Raw genomic sequence first — 19,349 nt, forward strand, 5'->3', positions numbered from 1 at the left:
TTTAATGTTCAATCACTAATTGAACCACAGAAACAAACGTGTAAAAAATATCCACGTGGACAAAGAGGGGGAGATAGTTTCATTAATATCCACAGCTGTCCGCAGAGGGAAGACGAGGGGGGGGGTCTAAAATTACTATTTTTCTGCCACGCCGAATGTGGACAGCCCCAAATGACAGAAAACGCAAAAATGACAGATAGAACAAAAATCTCGTGATTGACAAATATGGCAAAACTTGAAAAAATACAAAAGTCACGTAAATGACATATATATCATCAGTGACAAAAATGGCAAAAACGATAGGAATAACAAAAAAAACAATCATGGCAAACATAACGAGAAATGACACATATACGATAAAATTGTGAGGAACGAAAAAATGACAAAATTGGTAAAAAAGATAAAATTCATAAAAATATTGTAAATGGTCAAATGACTGATATCATTAAAATGACAAAAGTGAGAGAAATAATATAAATAACGTGAATTGCAAAAAAGTTAAAAATGACACAAATCACATAAATAACAACAAAAACAAATTTTGCGATAAAAGGTTATATAAATTCAACAACTCCAAAAATAACGCATATTACAAAAATACATAAATATATTACACAAATGACAGAATAACAAAAATTATATATGTATGCACATCAATACACTTATGTCTTTCTTGCGCAGTTTTTCATCCAAATTTCCCAGAAAAGTCGTTTTTCACGCGGCTTGTTTTTATTGTTTTTTTTTTTTTTTCATTTTTAATAAGTTCGTTTAGAGTATTCAATGAGTAGATTTAATCCAATTACTGAATATTTCCTGATTTGACCTCATAATTTTTCTCCATTTTTAGCTCGATTCGCAGGTCCAAATATTACTGCTATTGATTTCTTTTTCTGTAAGTATTCAGCAGAAATGATTAAAATCTTTTAGCAAATGGAGTTTTTTTCGCAGTTTTCGGATTTTTCATGTCCTTATTTACGCGCTACTTACGTATTTCTCGCATAAAAAGACTTCAGTGTACTACAAAATTGAATTAAAATAGATAATGATGGTACAAAACAAATACCATGACAAAACATTTAAAAATTTTAAAATAAAAACAATATTATTATTATGAACACTAGGCAAAAAGTAACAAAAATGTGTTCAACAAGACTTATTAGAACAGCGGTAAATCTTCGTAGATGGTAACACAAAATGACTCACAAAAGGTCTTATACACCGTTCTTCTGGAGCTTCTAATCTTATTTCACCTAATTGCTGCCAGGTTTGTTATTCTCCCCAATATGTAGAAAGGGCAGAGTGAATATTCACCGTTCACTTCTTGCCCAGCAGAAGCGCTGCGTGTAGCATTTTTTCTCAACACACTTCTTTCTTCTACTTTGTGCTTTGTTTCTGCAGCTCGCAGAAACATGAATACACTTACTACTAACACCACAGTTGAGCGAAAACAGAAACACACCGCGGTACTGCTGAGATCAATTCGAAAGCATTCGGAGAGCAAACATGCGTTACGGGCGCACACAGTTTTCGAAGCTGCAAAAACGTGATCGGAATTTTTTTTGACCCAAAATATTGATTTTAGAGCCACAGTGTCTTCAGTTAAGTTGTTCCATTAATTAGTCTCCATTTCATAGAAGTGGCAATTTCGTTCTATCTATCTATTTACATGGACATTTTTGGAGTTTTTTATAAATCATCTCTAAAAATCAACTGTTTTCAATTAACCTTTTTATAGTGATTTTCTAAAATTTTTAATGTTCTAAAATATTTTTTGCTATAACAAAACAAACAATTTCTTCGAAGAAAGTTTATTTTCATCTCACATATTTTTTTGATTATTGACGATTTCCACTTAAATAATGTACTATTTTACATTGATTACTTTTTACAGCAAGCAAAGTTGTTTTGTTAATTATTCTTCATTTAATGAAAGTTTAAATTTTGTGATTCATCTACCTAAAAGTGAGAAACGAGTTTTATTTCTATCATTTTTGCATATACAAATCCACTGTGCTGAGGAAAGTTTTAACACATTTTATGAGAAACAACTTTTTCGAAGACACCATACTATCTGCCAATTTGAATGAACTATTGTGAAGTTTTTTTCAAAATGCCCGTCAAATTTATTTTTCAATATAACTTTTTATTATTATGATTTTCTCATTTTTTTCAATGTTTTACAATGTTGACCGCTATAATAAAAAACACAGGTTCACAGAAGGAAGTTTATTTTTATCTATTATATTAATTTAGTTATTGAAGATTTTTATGAAAAAAATGCAGTAATTTACTTACAAATATATACACAGGAGACAGCGACCTTAATAAAGAAATGGTTTAGTCTGCAGATATTTGCAGATTTTAAAAATATCTGTTAATAAATTGTTGCGTTGTTTTAACAAAAATCGGCAATAAGCAAAGAAATATGAGTGTTAATAAAAAATTTCGGTAAATTTAAAACTTTTTGTTTCGTAATAGCAAACTACATTGTAAAAGTCCTTTTAAATAGACAGACAGAAGTATGTTGTCTTTGAAATAGTTGTTTCTAATAAGTGATGCTACAACTTTGCCGAACAAAATGAATTATTGCATATACCTTATACGCGAAATTGAAGAAAAAAGAGATTCCCTTCTCACTGTTTAGTGGATTAATTACAAAATTGCAAATTCTATTAAAAGGAGAATAATTAATGGATTAATATTGCTAAAGGCACTACGGCACTAAAATCAACTTTTTTTCGGTCAAAATTATTCTGAGCGCGTTTTTGCAGCTTTGGAAGCAGTATGGAACGGTTGGATTATTTTTTTTCAGTTCTGAGGTGCATTGCAAACAACGCAATCTACTCTCCTACCTAGATGCTCCCCCGATTAAGCCCCTCAGTAAGCCTTATTGTGTAGTTATTGTGCGTCATGTCCTTTCGTGTGAGAAAGCTTACACTAATTTATTACCTTTATGGAGAGATATTTCAGACTTCACCACAGTGTTATTATGCTCTCTTCAAGCAAGTGCGTCGTTTTGCCAACCAGTGTAAGAGCTGTTGTTTTCACAGTGATGGTTATTCTCTTATACGCTAGTGATTCTCTGAGGAGAAATGACAAGCCTGATTGCTGCAATGTTATTTTCATTCCATAAAATAGGGTTTTATTAATTTCTGTGTGAAACTGTTTCAGCAAAGATCTTTTTCGTTTGACATTATTTTTAAGCTTTTGGTCGCCATTAGGCAGGGATGTTTTGTTGTTTTTAAAGTGATGTCAAATTGTTCGGAATTTACAAGCAAATTACCACAACAAAACAACATTTATTATGTGCTAGGGAAGGCTCAAGAATTTCCATTGCCACCAATGGCTGGTAACCCCAAATGGCGAGAAAAATTATACAAAAAAGGTTGAGTCGACAAGAATAGCAAAGTTATGACAAGACAACATCTCTACCTAAGAACGGCTGAAATCTTTAGAATAATGTAAAACGAAAAAGATCATCGCTAAAACAAAAAGACACAAAATTAAATGAAAACCTATTTAATAAGGTAATATTAACATTACAACAATTATGTTAAACAAAATGAAAACCTCCAAGAGAAATATGAAGTTAAAGTGAGCTCGAAATAATGATACAAACAACTAAGTCAGTATTACTGTTTCGATATCATTTTGTGATGAAGATTAGATTGAGCTAGAATGGTTATAATTCCATTTATTACCCATAAGATTTACATTGCAACCCATTATAAAAATAAAGAATGATGATCGATGAATTAGTCTTTGACACCAACTGGAGGTTAACGTCATTACTTGAGCCAAATTGAACTGACTCTTTCATAAACTCATGAATTACGGTATTGATTGATAGCCGAAGAGTGCAATCGTACTCGAAACGGTATTCGAAACGACAAGTGACACACTTGCAAACAACCGTGGAGTGAGCACATGGTCAACACTCTAGACGATTGATTCATTGAAGAGAGTGGCCAGTATGGAGTAAAGAAGAATAAACCCATATCCATATGCAGAATGCTAACAGCATCTACTGCGTGATGCTATTTGTGTGAAACAAACTTTCAATCTACTGATTGACCGATTGTCCCAAAGCAATCGTTTCGGATTTCGCAACTTCACCACCATGTATGCGATGAGCGTCGTTGAATGCCTTACGGACCGTTGACAGAATAATCTCGACCTTTCACTTGCCGTCCGTCAGCAACTACAAAGGGATAAGCGGATCCACTCGGAACTAGGGTCTATTTGGGAATGTATATTCATGAGGGGCAACGTGAGATTGCTGTATTCTACAAATTCTGCCGAGCCTATGCTTCGGTTTCGGTTCGGAAGGGTGATCCTGTCCGTTTACTGATGAGCACCCAAGAGGCAGGGTGTGCCAGTCACTCTCACGTTAATACTGTGGAGATTCCTTCAGGGAATTTCAATGATATCCGAAAATCCTGTTTCAGAGCAACGTTGTGTCGATATGTGTATGCGAAAGTGTACCGACAGCTCTGCTACTGCCTGCGCTTCGTCAAAAGATAAGTGGAGTGGACCCAGAGCGAGTTACTGTATTAACATCCACAATGTCGATTCTCCTTTGAGTGATGAATGCCAAACCTTACAGAGGAAATAATGCCCATCAGTGTTTGAAAGAACATCACAATGATTTAATTTAAAAAGATAATATGAATTGCGATAAAAGCAAAATCACACCCAAAAAAATGACACTGGTTACGCTACTGATGCTCAAGCCTGATTTTATTGCAAGGAAATCGGAAAACTGCTCTAGCGAGTAGAAGCGTATCTGTATTGGCCGCTGCTTGCAAAAACCCCACCTCCCTTCATTTCCTGTTTTTACTGGTCCTGCCAAATCAATTGCAGCCATGTTTCAGTGCGCTCCTTGGTGCCCACCAGACGGTTCTGTTGTCGCAAGAAAAACAGCCTATGAACCTTCTATTTATACATGAGGATGTCCGTGCCATTAAAAGGGATTGTGCGTATAATTTAGTCCCTTGTTTCCATTCTGGGATATGTTACACTGAAGGAGGCATAATTTGAACCGCTGCTAGACAGCCTAATAGAGTTGGACAATATACAATTCGAGGCTTTAAACGTTTGATTCAATTCAAAGCACTTACGAAAGTTGGCTCTAAAATAGAAAAACTGAAATCGAAAAGTTGCTGGTAACTCATGTACGCTGAGCTGGGTCATACTTTCAAGGGCACCATCGGATGCAGTATTCAAGTGGTTAACTTTTCAATCGTTTTTGCATCCCAATTCTTCCAAGCAGATGCGTTACTTTTTTGATATTTCTCGTGAGTCTCAAAGTTTTACCATTGGAAAAAACTCCGTCACAAACCAAAGCCAATGGAACTGAATAAGACAAATGCTCTATCGTTGCTGCTGCTTTTTATACGCCTTTTGAGTAGGGTTTTAACGAGCAAAAATCTGGAGCCTTCTATGTACGCAATGAAACAGATATTAAGATTAAGGGATAAACATTAAAAACCACAACAGGGAGATGGGATAACAACCAAAACGCCCAAGAAGTTTGCGCAGATCAGACAGATTTATTAGTATACTTTTGAGGCTGCTGGTTCGACTTCTAGGAGGAGCAGATTCAATCAGAACACTCGTGTCGAAGCAGAGAGCGAAGATTTCGTATGTTGGCCGTCGAAAAGTTCGTAACGTTCTTTTACCCCTTTGCTTCAAGCGGTTGTTTCTGGCTGATCTAATTTTAAGATTGGAGGGTGGTTATTCTATGAAAGAAAGAAAAATAAAAAACTTTCAGAATTTTGTTCCATGCTGATTACAAACAATGGACAGCGTTTGATATTTAGTGCACTTGAAAAAATTCTTTGTGGTTCATCTCAAGAGAAAACATTTTCAAAAATTTGAACGTAATTTTGCACTTTTCTTATTTTGTCTTTGTGTCATGTTATCATCTTAATTACCCGAATTAATTTTGAATATATACCGCTCCAGGCTCGTGGAAATATGAAGCTCCGCACACATCATCAGTCAGTTTTCCTAAGCAGGATTGAAGAAAAAAGTCCTATTATGTCGGCAGCTCGTACTCGGAGGGCGTACGAATACATATTTCACACTAACCTTGTTCCAAATACGTTCCGCCCACTCAAGATTTACCTCTTATCTAGCCAAACAATCGCTGTACTTCACCGACAACTCGCTATCCACCAACGCAAAAGTGCGGCTTGCCGCAACTATCCTGATTTATAAACTCACTCTGAGCCTCGAGTCGACTCTGCGGTAGTTGTTTTATTTTGGTGTTGTTCGCAGTATCAGCGATGAAGGTTGACAGCATCCGTCGGAAACAGATAGTATAGTAACACGTTCTGGATGATGCTAGCGTGGAAATATAAACCACACCGCGGCACCCGTTTCGGTATTCTCCGATCATCAATGTGCAAACGTAAGACCTCTTTCGTACGCACACATCTAGTCGAGGCTCGAGTCTCGACCAGGACGTGCGATAGGTACAACATAAAGTGATGCTGTGGCTCACAGGAAGTCTGTGACATGTTTGAAATAGCTTTCTAAGCTGGAAGTGAATGTATGTCATTCAACTTCAGCCTCGTGTTTATGTGTACTATCATACTTAAATATGTCACCTAACGTGGTCGCGACTTTTTGGTGCACGAGTTCTCCACAATAAGTGGCGCTAAATTGAGGCATGGCTCTGCAATTATGTATTTGACGCTTGGAAGGGGGTTTAAGCATAATCGGGCTATGGGATTGGCTATTATATCCAAATAACGAAATTTGGAAATATTTTTGAATGATAATTGATGAAATTGAATTGATGAAAATTGAGAAAAAATCATTGTGTTTTAGAAGTTGAATTGCTTGACATACAAATTAACAGAAGAGTTGTACGCAAACCCACGACCGCAAGGTTGCCGTTGCCGTGTTGCATTACTTGCATTATATCAATAACAATAACTTTCGTCCAACACTATGAAATAACTTTCTGAAAATAATGTGATGACACTGAAAAGATTCAAAACGGCATCTGGAGTCGATCATTTAAAAAATCAAAATGTTGACCTTCGGTTCGGAAAAAAGTTATTAGCATTGATCAATCTTGTGGTCGTGGCTTTGAACACAACTTTTTTGCTTTTTTTTTTAAAGAAAGTACCGCTGCACCTATCGCTAACGCTGTTGCCACCAACACCGTTACTGGTACCTGCTTATCACCCGCTTCTGATACCCGAAGATTTCAATAGAGTATTTAATTTGCTATCAAAAGGACAATTTGTTGTTCAATTTAATATCGAATATAATGTTTTTTTGCATACCTGTGCTATCCCCGACACACAGTGGAGCACTTAGAACATCAAACCTGATCAAAATTATTTTAAAGGATTTTTGGACTGGAAACGTATAAGGGGCTATTCACATTCCACGTGGACAGATTTTTGACGATTTTGACCCCCCCCTCCCCTCCCATCCCCCTCCGTGGATAACTGCCCATATAAATTCTGAAAATTTTGTATAGACCGTGGACATTATACAGACCCCCCCCCCCCAGCTGTCCACGTGGGATGTGGATGCACCCCAATGGATCGAGTTGTTACTGATGAAATTTTAATGAAATAACCCACCTTTGAATGATTTGTTACTTTTCTGATGATGTAGTTCGGATTCAATGGTAGAAGATTCGTTGTTATGACCAGTCAACCTTGTGTTTATTGTCGCTAGCTAATTATCAAAAAATTTTATAGTAAATCCGTTTATTTTATACCGTGAATACGCGAATCGTGTTGTCCAAAAAATTTTATATTAGAGCATTGTGAAGTGCTATCAATTCAGTCGTTTATTTTGCAGTTAACAAAGTTTAACTTCAACATAGCGTTAGTCCTGTGCGCCGCCACGCCGCGCCGCCGCCGATGATTTGGACTCGGCGCGCCGCCGAGGAAATTTTTAGCGCGCCGCCGAGGAAATTTTTACCGCGCCGATAGTGATTGTGTATGTTGGATTTTTTCCTGATTATAGAAATACCGCAAATCACAGCCGATAAGGAAACACTTGTATATTAAGTAACGCGGAATTTGGCATTTCGTAATACCCCTTCACTCCGACGTAACGCAATTTTGCATGGTGGCCTCACGCAGTGTAACACTCCGCTAAGTAGGGGCAGTGATGGAAACGAAACGAATATGATGCAATCATCGTTTATTCATCATAGGTGCCGGCGACTAAATTCGAATCCTCTCAACCCATAATGAAATGATGATAGGGTGCATAGGTTTCTGGGAGAAAACAAACACATGACTAGACTACATCAGCTCCGAGAAGCGATTCGATCGTTGCGTTTGTCTCTCCATAGACCGGTAGTTACGGGAAGAAAGGAAAGCAACAGGAGAGAATCATGTCGCCTGAACAGCAGCAGAGGTGTGGTGCGGTGAGAGGGAATGGGTGGGGGAAGGAACTACTTTCTGCAGCGGTTGAGTTCAAGCGAGAGCAGGAGAGCATACACTGTCATTTTCTTTCTTTTTCTGACAAAAAATCATATTCATGAGTCAAAAGAATAAGGATATAACAAGTTCTGATCGCTCTCTGTAACAGAGACGAATAACTTCATATACCGAGTTGTGCACATTGAGAACCACGTATTGTGGTGTACACTAATGAATAGAAATATATCGTAAAGAGGAAAGCAACAAGAGTGCACCAGCACCGATACTTTGTTTTTCGCATACTGACGACGATGTCAACGCATCCTAGGCTCGTTTTATAAGTATTCATTAATCGCTAGAGGTGATTTTTTTCCTTCGCTGAGTAGGGGTGTGCGAAACCGGCTTTTCTGGTGTCGAAACGAAACGAAACGAAATTAACCCTTAATTTCGGTTTCGCCAAATTAGTCGAAACGAAATCAAGGTGGATTTCGAGTTCTCGAGACGAAACGAAATTGGTCTCTAAATTTCGCGAAATTTCGAAAAATAAAATAAATGTTTCTGAAACATAGCATTACAATGATTTGTAACGTTGGAGCGAAGGCTAACGAAGTACCCTTCAGCAGCTGATCGCAAAGTGCTTACCTGGTCGACGAAGAGTAACGTAGGTATTCAGATATCGATAAACCGACAATGACGAGAAAATCAAAAATTTTAAAAACTAAAATCTTGATGCATTCATTTACACAGATTATATTGCAGGTAATAGTAACGCGATAGATACAAATGATATAAAGGTCAAACTCGAAATGTCTTTGTAAATAATAATTTAATAAACTTCTGAACATAAGATTATTTAGTCCCTAGATAAGTCATGTCGCTAGTGTGCCCATTGTATTCGAGGCAAATCATGTTGCACAAAAGATCCCAAGCACTAGAGTCGATTTGTCGCGTTTCGACTTGAAAACTGCTTTGAGAATCATGATCTAGTAGACTTACCTCTATTTTGAGCCTTGTTATGGGCAAAAACTGCCAAAAGAAAAAGCAGACTACACTGAACCGAATTGCTTGCACATAAATGTGTTATCATTGCTTGACTTAAGCTTTTAACGATTGTATATCATTTAAGAACTGATTATCATCCTTTGCTTGCTGGATGAGCACATCGAAAGTGAAACGGTGTGAAACTGAATCGTTAAACAGTTCATGTTTGTATATGAATTCCCTAACCCATTCCCGGCGGAGCCATACGGCATCACCCGCCGGGAACATGAATGATTTTCTTTCACATATGCGCTTGAACTCATGCTGTAAATTATCGACAACTATCACTGAAAATATAAATTATTAGTGAATTATTAGTGCATGGAGTATTTCATATGACTTTTTTAATTTCATCCGCCTGATACTTCTGAATAATAAATTCTCTAATAAGGACTCGACGATTCCGTTCAGTGTAACGACGTTTGACGTTACGTCCCCAAGCAGATCAACTCTATACATAACCTGTGAAAATCCAGCGACGCCAGCGACATTACTTATCTAGGGACTAAATAATCTTATTTCTGAACTGATTCTTTTGGTTTGAATGCAACTATGTTTAAAATAGTAATCCTTCTTTCATAGCACTTTCATCATTCAAAATCCAAGTTATGTCCTAGAGCTCGAACTGGAAAACATGAGAGATGGTAGGTAGGTTTACAACCATTCCTGTGAGTTTTGGTGTCCCTAGCAAAGATAACTTTTCCAAAGAGTTTTTCCCTATGCAAACGTAAAAGCGACGAATCCAATAAGCAATTCTTCGGCGGCCTTCTGATGCATTTTTGCATTCTCTAAAAGCAGCAAAATTCAGAGGAATGGTTAAAAAGCTGTAAAACCTTTGCAGGGCAACAATTTTGAGCTTTAGGGCAACTTTTTTTTCGCTTTTGTCGACCAGTGTTATTGAATTTTTTTTAACACCGTTTAGTCAGACTAGATTAAGTGACATCTTTATCAATTCGAGGAAAACAAAATTTAAGTTAACTTTTCCGTAAATGTCCCAGTTTCAATATTTTTTGTCATTTTAGATTTGGCTTAAACTTTGCATAAACGTTTCTATAGGATGAGAAGCTAATTAAAATGCTATTTTGGGAGGATTATTGTGATTATAAATATTTTCAGAGTCAAAAGTTTTTTGATCAGTGTGACGTCTCTGGAAAAGTTTTAGATAGTAATTTTATCTTTCCGATAAAAAAAACTCATTTCATTTTTTTAATGTGAAAGAAACATTAAAATTAATATAAAAAAGCTTATTTTCAAAAATCTTTTTTTTATATAAAAATTACAATAAAATTACCGAAGCGATGAAGAAATAAAAAAAAAGTTATTTGTTTTCAAAAAAAAAAAACAACATGTTTATTTTTGGAAGGACAATAATTTTATCTACAACTTTGCCAAAGGCACTATGCCAATCAAACCAACTGTTTCGATTATAAAAATATTTTAATTACCCACAGAGTGCCCAATTGGAGAATAAATTATTTTTTCAGCTAAATCGGTTTGTTTGTATGGTTGTAGAAAAATATTTTGTCCTAAAAAAATATGCCCTGTGAGTTTCTGCGACACCAAAAATAATAAAATGCATTTGGGACCATTCCTAAACTACGTGGTCATATTTTGATCCCTTTTATACCCTCCTACTCTCCCGTGGTCTTTCGTGGTCGTTTGTTTTGTGATCTTATTCTGCAAATATATGTACAATATATGTTTTTCATACTTTAAATTTTATGTTTTTCATACTTTAAATTTATAAAAAAATGAAGGTTTAAGAAAACTGATTATTAGTTATTTCGCAAATTGTAAATAGAATTTTCAGTAATATCATTTTCTCAAAACCAAAATAACAAATAGATAATGGTTGTTTAATTTTTAATAATATTTCATTGTCTTTAAAAAATATAATAATTTCGTTACCTGAAAGTAATTTAAAATTCGCTATTCTGTTGAGCATATTCGAAATGATTTTTAATTTGTTGTTGAGTATCAAAATAAATAAAATTTGTTTAAGCAGTTTGATCATCTACGATAAATTTTTCGCTTATAGTTATGGTAAATTGTATACTCATCTAGGAATCATCTAGACAAATAATTAGTTGATAATAAGTGAAACCTTACTTTTAGTGATTTCCAGGTATCGGATTTGTAACTTAGTTTTTTTAATAAATAACAAAGTTTTTGAATGTCGAACAAAATATAAACATATTTCTTTCTTCCTTCAGTTTACGAACATCCAGGTCTTATATATTGTTTTTAAGACCAAAACGTTGATTTTTTTTACCGGTCGTTGAGTATTGAAATATACTTCCAGAAAAAATGTCATCAATCCCGATGCATTGCAAAATAGAACTATTATTCTAAAGAAGTAAATGCCATATAAGGCAAAGCCTGTTTAAAACAAAAAAAAAAATTCGGATAAATTTGAAATATGTTTCAAAAATTTGATTACAGTTAATTGCTGACAACTCTCAAACTTTCCGTGACACTTATTAATGATCAAGTCGTGTCAAATAAAAAATTGCGAAAGCTTCGTCTTGACTTAGTAGCAACAATAAATTATAAGTCAGAAAAAAGACTACGTGGTCTATTCGTTAACCCCCACACCCCCCGCGTGATTTTTCGTGGTCTTTTGAGAAACTTGTTTTTGACATTGTAAAATTTTGTGTCCCCTGAAACAAGAGTAACATTTCTCAGTTATGTGTTTAACGAGAGCGAACCATGTACTTTTTATTCATTCATTGATAAAGTATACATTTTTGGTAACACGTTTAAAATATTTTTGATAAGGTACCTGGCAATTTTGAAACCAATGCTGACTTGGAAGTCAGAGTGTTTCGAAACAATACTAAACATTCAGGCAATTACAACTTTTTCTGCTTAACACATCGATCACTCTGTCTGCACACTATAAGACATGATATCTGGTAAGCCTAGTGATAGCAATGAACTATCTGAAAAAAAAAACACATTTAAATACACTACGGTGTGCGAAGAGGAGTCCTCTAACACAGAGAAATCCGAAAAACGCTTGAAATTTTTCACAAGTCGAGTAGCATAGAACATTTGGCCTGTAAGATAGAGCTTCAAAGCTTTAGTATTGACAGAAATTGCTATGCCCTCCTAAACGAAAGACAAAAAGTGACCTCTTTAACCTTGTGCGCTGCAAATAGAACCACATTTTGATGTACGTAAAAGATGCGTAAAATTTATTCCTACAAACAAATTACTAGAAACCTTGTAGCGCATTTGAACGGCTTCATATTCCTCGAATATGACTTCAGTGATGACATGAATTTTATGCTCTGCGTGAATAAAAAAAAATACCTCCCGCATGATGTTACGGTTTTGTCTTTAAAAACAAAAATTACCGGCTGAGAGTTTATTCTTCTATGTCTGACTTAGCATACCAGATATCTGTTGAGACATATTCAATTTAATTTATAGTCGCAATGAGCACAAACCAAAATAATGTAATAATGTGCGTCGGGAATTTGGTCCGAAATTTCGCGAAATTTCGTAATCGTCGAAATTGGAAGTTTAATTTCGCGAAATTTTAGGCGGAATTTAGCGAAATTCAACGAAATTTTTCGGCAATTTCGCGAAACCGAAATTTCGGGAAATTTCGAGTTTTGCGAAATTATACGAAATCATTCGAAACAGCCTTACCGCTAAGTACCTTCCTCTGTATTTACGTATTTACGAAGGGTACGGGACACGATGTTAGGCATAGTATGCTAGGCATACAGACGCGAGGCTTGATGGATGTGATGCATAATGGATACGAGGCATACTGCCATATGGCATAACGAACGCGAGGCCGAATGGACGCGAGGCTGAATACGATATTGTATGATCGCATGAGATCCAATTATCATGACTATGTGTTCCAGATTTGCAACATATATTCCGCAGCAGAGTCTATTGAAAAATATGTTGCACCCTTGATGATTGACAAAAAGCGTCATTCAATGAATTCTATATTTAACTCAGATATTATTTTCTCTACGTATGAAGTTTAAGCGTAAATATATTCCTAAAGAGTTTAGGTTGGGCATAATATTTTTCCAAATCATGCGGCGCAGACGCATAATCAGGGCAGGGCAGGGAAACGTGGCGGCACTAAGCTGCCGTGGTTTCCACAGTCCGTGCCGGCCGCCAACCCGCCGTCGGAAGCGGCGGCCTCTTGCACACATTCGACTGATCTACAGATTTGCTAGGTCTACTCAAACAGAGTTTCTTTCTAAATGACATCCTAGAGCGAAATACATGTTATTTAAAGGGGCTGTGATGATGACGATAATACCGTATTCCGCCTCACTTCCCATCGGCCTTGTGTCTATTCGGCCTTGCGTCCATTCGGCCTCGCGTCCATATGCTTCGTGCCCGTATGCCTGCCATCCATTATGACTAGCGTTCTATGCCTTGCGTCCGTATGCCTTCCGTCTGTATGCTTAACGGGTTGTTCCCTAAGTGTAAATTATTTTAATTTGTGGAAATTTGATACAATATTTGACATTAAATTTTTAGACTTTAGTCTTTTTTATCGAAAGATATAAAGAATTTCGAAGTCATTATCAATAATTTGCACGGGGCCAGTTTGCTTCGAGAATATTGTTTCCGTTATTATATAAGATTATATGTTTATTTTAATTTTTAATTTTTATGTAAACGTATGAGCAATCCGGGAATGTTGAAAAATTAAGAAAAAATGATTAGTGGTTTTTCATCTATTTTTTGGTAAAGATTTTAGTTTTCTCTAGAATACTAAGTTTTTTTTTAGATTAATATTAGAGTTTGCAATCCCGGGAACGATTTCCCGGGAATTGCCTTTTCCCGGGATTCTCGGATCCCTGGAATAGGAATATTGATTCCCGGGATCCCGGGATTCCCGAGCTCCTCGGAAAGTTTTCCTTACAATATTGCAATAAAACTAAATATCGTATCAAAACACGAAACTTATGTCGTAGAAGTGTAGAGCAGCTTCATAGTGTGCATTATACGAAGCAAATATTTGCTTGAAACGACGATCAATATTTGCTTGCCGTGTAATATCAAATTATTTGCTTAATCTATTTGTCAAAAATATATGCTGACTTATTCAGTTAACGATAAATTAAGAAATATTTTCTTCGTCTCATGTCTTTTTAGCTAGTGAGTTTACTACTAAGCGGATAGTTGCTTGATTTTTTCTTTGATTATTGACACAAAATTTTGAAACCTGTAAATTGATAAAAAAAATTGAAACCCGTAAATCAATGCGACCAGAAATAAATAAATTAATAAAACTCAGTCAGTGTACCTTGGGACGTGGCCGCGATTTCACATTAATTACGAAGGCATTCAAATACTCTAAAATTTGGCTGCCAAACACTCAGCTTTATCTTCAACAAACTAAAAGTATTGGACTCTTCAGTTTCTAATGAAATGTTGCAAGAGCTGGAATCGGTGATTTAGAAGTATTTTAGAAATCAGACACCACCGGTGATTCAGCGATCTTAAGCAAAGTTTTACAGAAGGGAACTACATTATTTGGGCTTAACGAGAAATTGTCAGCGGAACTGAGGCGATTGATAGACGATTGTTCATGAATTTCTGGAGTGAACTTGAATAAATTTTGTTCTTCAATTGATAATTAAATTGTAAACGATTGTTTGAAACTTTTTATTAATAAACATTATTTGAAATTTAATTTTTGCTAAGGATTTTTTCCTTTCCCGGTTCCCGGGAATTCCCGGGAAATGAGATTTTTTATTCCCGTTTCCCGGGAAATCTATTGTCGGGAATATTGCAAACCCTAATCAATATGCGAGAATTCACTAAAAATCGACTATGTTTTTGTTGAATTCTCGTCACTTTGTTGCTTGAACGTTAAGGCATCGAAAGAAACACTTTCAGCTATTTTCCATTACTATGGTGATATTTGCGGATTTTTCGGTCAGAATGGATCGCTTTCGACCCATCATATTTAAGGGTAATTTTCATAGTAATGACATCACATAGTTCATGTGATTTTGTTGCTTTTTTCAACGCTATTTCGAGCAAACAAAAATTTTCCAGATGGTAATGAAGAATCTGTGAAGTTTAACGAAGAACTCTATTTGAATGAAAAGAGTATCCCATTTTTTCAGTTGTTCCATGGTCTACCTAACAAAATATATGAAAGTCGAGAACGACCCTCTAACGCAATCGAATTTTCCCAAATTCGGTCTACGGTTAATCAAAATGAACTCATCGACAAACTATCTATCTTTTTTTTTCAAAACTGAACGTCTCTGGAAATAGTGTTCCTTGCAATTTTTTTGGGATTTACACTTGTTTTACTTTCTCTGCTTGGTTTATTATTTGCTGGTTGCTAAATTGTTTATTTACTTGATTTCTTACCATTTTTATTTCTAGTTTTGACACCATGTCAACCCTGACGCAATAATTTTTCTATTATGGTTGAATTAACAAAAAAAAAACCGAAAATGAGAGTTCAAAGCACACGTTATGCGCAAGTATAAGTGGTAATTAGTGTCACGCCGATACACGCCGCCGCCGCCGCAGATATAAGCCAACGGCGTCACGCCGGCGCGCCGTTCGCCGCTGAGGTAAAATGTTTAAAATGTCTATGCCGCCGCCGCCGATGATATGGTCGGCGCACAGGTCTACATAGCGTTTGTTTCGATCTACACTACATTGTCTCAACTGATCAAGCATCACCAACGCTCTTCGTTAAGTTTTGCGCTGTGTATCTGTCACCCGTGTGCAGCAAAATGGAAAAAAAACACTGCGGTGAATGCAAAAAAGAAATTATCCGTTGTGGTTTCTGCGAGGCATATCTGCACGTTAACCAGACCTGCTGTGGTATAAACTCGCGCGGATTGAGTGAATTTTTTGCACAAGGAAAGCTTTTGCTGTTGTACTCAATCTGCAGAGACGAAATGAACGGCCGCTGCATTCGGTCGTACATTGAAGATACCCAGCAAGCGCCACCAAAACTGCATGATACTACAGATCTAACTAGCAAAGTTCAACAGCTATCTGACGTTGTGGAGGAGCTTGGAAAAAAAATTGAAAAACTATCGAGTGGCCAAACCCAACTAGATTGGCCAGCACCAACACCGAATACGCCAGTTTGGACTAAACGAGCTAGAAAGCGCCGACGAGTTGATGATAATGCTATCATACCAAATCCATCAAAATGCGGGACAAATGATATTGATGTAAGTGATCTTTCGGTTCCAACCATTGTCCCTGTGGCTAGCAAATTCTGGCTGTATCTTTCACGTCTGAATCTGCTTCTCTCGGACAGCGACGGGCAGAAAATTATTTCACGCTGTTTGAACGTTACTGCTCCTGTCGATGTGGTTCGACTTGTACCTAGAGGCAAAGATGCTGCCAGCTTGTCTTTCATTTCATTCAAAGTTGGTTTGGATCCTGATATGAAAGTCCGAGCTCTAGATCCGTCAACATGGCCCGCCGGATTGCTCTTCAGGGAACTTGTCGAACGACCATAAAACTTCGATCGCCCAGCTGTCCCTACACTGTCGGAGAGACCATAAACGAATCAAATAAAACGTGCTGTTTAGTGGAAGGTGGAAACCTACGGGTTTCCACCAGAGGCGAGTGTCTTTTGTCTCCCACTAATATAGTTTCTCCTTTGCTGAATAACTGTATGTTTCAGCGTGACCGAACTGACGCAGACGAGATTTTACTCTACTATCAGAATACCAGAAGATCGCGCACAAAAATCGACGATGTTTTCCTGACAACGCGTGAATGCTGCCTTGACGTTATTATATCTACAGAGACTGGACTTGACGAGCGTATTAATTCGTTGCAACTTTTCAGATCGACATTCGACGTATTTCGCTGCAATCATAGAGCTCGCAATAGTGATAAAATATCCTTTGGAGGCGTACTGATTGCCGTTGCGCGAGAACACAGGAGCTTTATCGTCGAAACCGCGAACGGCCACTGTCTGGAACAAATTTGCGTTAGAGCGACTGTGCGTGGAGCAAAATTGCTGATCTGTGGTATTTACATTCCGCCCGATAAAAGTCAGTTGATTGGTTCGGTTGATGCACATATTGCATCGATCGCGGAGCTGTGAGGCAAAAGCACTTCTAACGACGAAATTGTTTTAGTCTGTAGTGATTACAACCAGCCACGCATTGTGTGGAACAATAACGGTCAGCACACCAACTCGAACGTACTTTCGGCTGCTGCTGGTGTCCGATCACCGAAGTTAAGCAACATCGGGCGCGATTGGTACTTAGATCGTTAAACATTTCCGTGCCAATAGAACGAAGTTTCAGTAACTCAACACAGAGCTGTAAAGTGACTGAAACAAGGCTTAACTACCGTAAAATTGATTTCGCAGCGACCAATATATATTTGGAAAGTATCAACTGGGGGACTCTCTTCCTACAACCAGATGTTGATCAAATGGTGGCGCTGTTTAATGATGTTTTACTTCAGTGGCTCGAATCGAATCTACCATTAGTAAAAGCGCCAGTTTTTCTACCATGGGCTACTTCGCGTATGCTAGAATTAAAACGTGTACGCAATCGATGGCGACACAAATATCGTCGTACTAGAACAGTCGATGCTAAGTGTTTTTTTATGCGATCGAGTGATGATTATCGTCGGTTGAATGCTTGTTTGTACAAATTTTACGTCATGCGAGTTCAGACAGACCATCGAAGAAATCCCAGAAACTTTTGGAATTTCGTTAAGTCTAAACGAAAATGTGCTACAGTTCCCACAAATATATGCCTCGATGATCTAGAATCTAGCTCTGATACTGACACGTGTGAAATGTTTGCACAGTTTTTCGCCTCTGTGTTTGCTAATAATACCGCATCTGATCTCGACGCTGAGGCTGCTGCTGAGTCTGTTCCTGTCGATTTGGTTGACCTGGATTTATTCCACATCTCAGCAGACATGATAAAAGCTGCTGCAAAAAAATTGAAACATTCGTACTCTGCAGGACCCGGCGGAATCCTGGCAGTTATAATAAGTCGTTGTGTACACACTTTAGCCGAACCCTTACGCCATATTTACAACAAATCTTTTAAGCAAGGCAAGTTTCCCACAGTTTGGGAACATTCTTACATGTTCCTGATATTTAAAAGCGGGGATCGCCGAAACGTTAGGCACTACTGTGGCATTACTAGTCTTTCTGCTGCATCAAAACTGTTCGAAATAATCGTGAGTACGTTTATGCTCTTACGTACAAGGAGTTATATCTCTAGTGACCAACACGGTTTTATGCCTGGCCGCTCAGTAAGTACGAACTTGCTTGACTTCACTTCGACTTGTTTATCGCACATGGAACAAAAGCTCAAACCGACGTAATCTATACAGATTTGAAAGTAGCGTTTGATTGGATTGACCATAAAATATCATTAAAAAAAATCTCACGTCTTGGTGCATCGCAGAGGTTTGTCGGTTGGCTTAGTTCATACTTATGTGACAAAGTTCTACGAGCGCACATTTCAACAAGGTAGCAACTAAGGGCCGTTACTGTTTACACTGTTCTTCAATGGCGTTTCCTTGCTATTAGATGTTGGCTGTAAACTAGTGTACGCAGACGATCTTAGGCTGTATTTTATAACATACTCCATCGACGACTGTTGGTGGCTACGAGGGCTTTTGGACAAGTTTATTTATTGGTGCCGCAAAAACTGGCTGACGGTCAGCATTAGTGAATGTCAAGTGATGACCTTTCACCGCAAAGTGAATCCAATATTATTCAACTATCAAATTGTTGTAATGGATACGAAACTTACGTTCAATTTGCATCGCTAATGCCACGAGACAACTTGGTTTCGTTTCGAAAATTGCTCGCGACTTCAGGGACCCCCATTGCAGGCGTTGTATTGTGCTCTCGTTCGGCCACTCCTCGAAAATGCTAGCTTGGTTTGGTGT

General features: G+C 37.2%; 1 protein-coding gene across 1 annotated transcript in view; it reads left to right on the forward strand.

Moving 5' to 3' along the window:
• LOC129733287 (dopamine receptor 2-like) overlaps window positions 1–19,349 on the forward strand; it is a 411,353-nt gene that overhangs the window by 24,249 nt on the left and 367,755 nt on the right. The gene's annotated exons all lie outside the window — the stretch shown is intronic.

The sequence above is a fragment of the Wyeomyia smithii genome, chromosome 1, assembly GCF_029784165.1.
Source record: "Wyeomyia smithii strain HCP4-BCI-WySm-NY-G18 chromosome 1, ASM2978416v1, whole genome shotgun sequence".
Taxonomy (NCBI): domain Eukaryota; kingdom Metazoa; phylum Arthropoda; class Insecta; order Diptera; family Culicidae; genus Wyeomyia; species Wyeomyia smithii.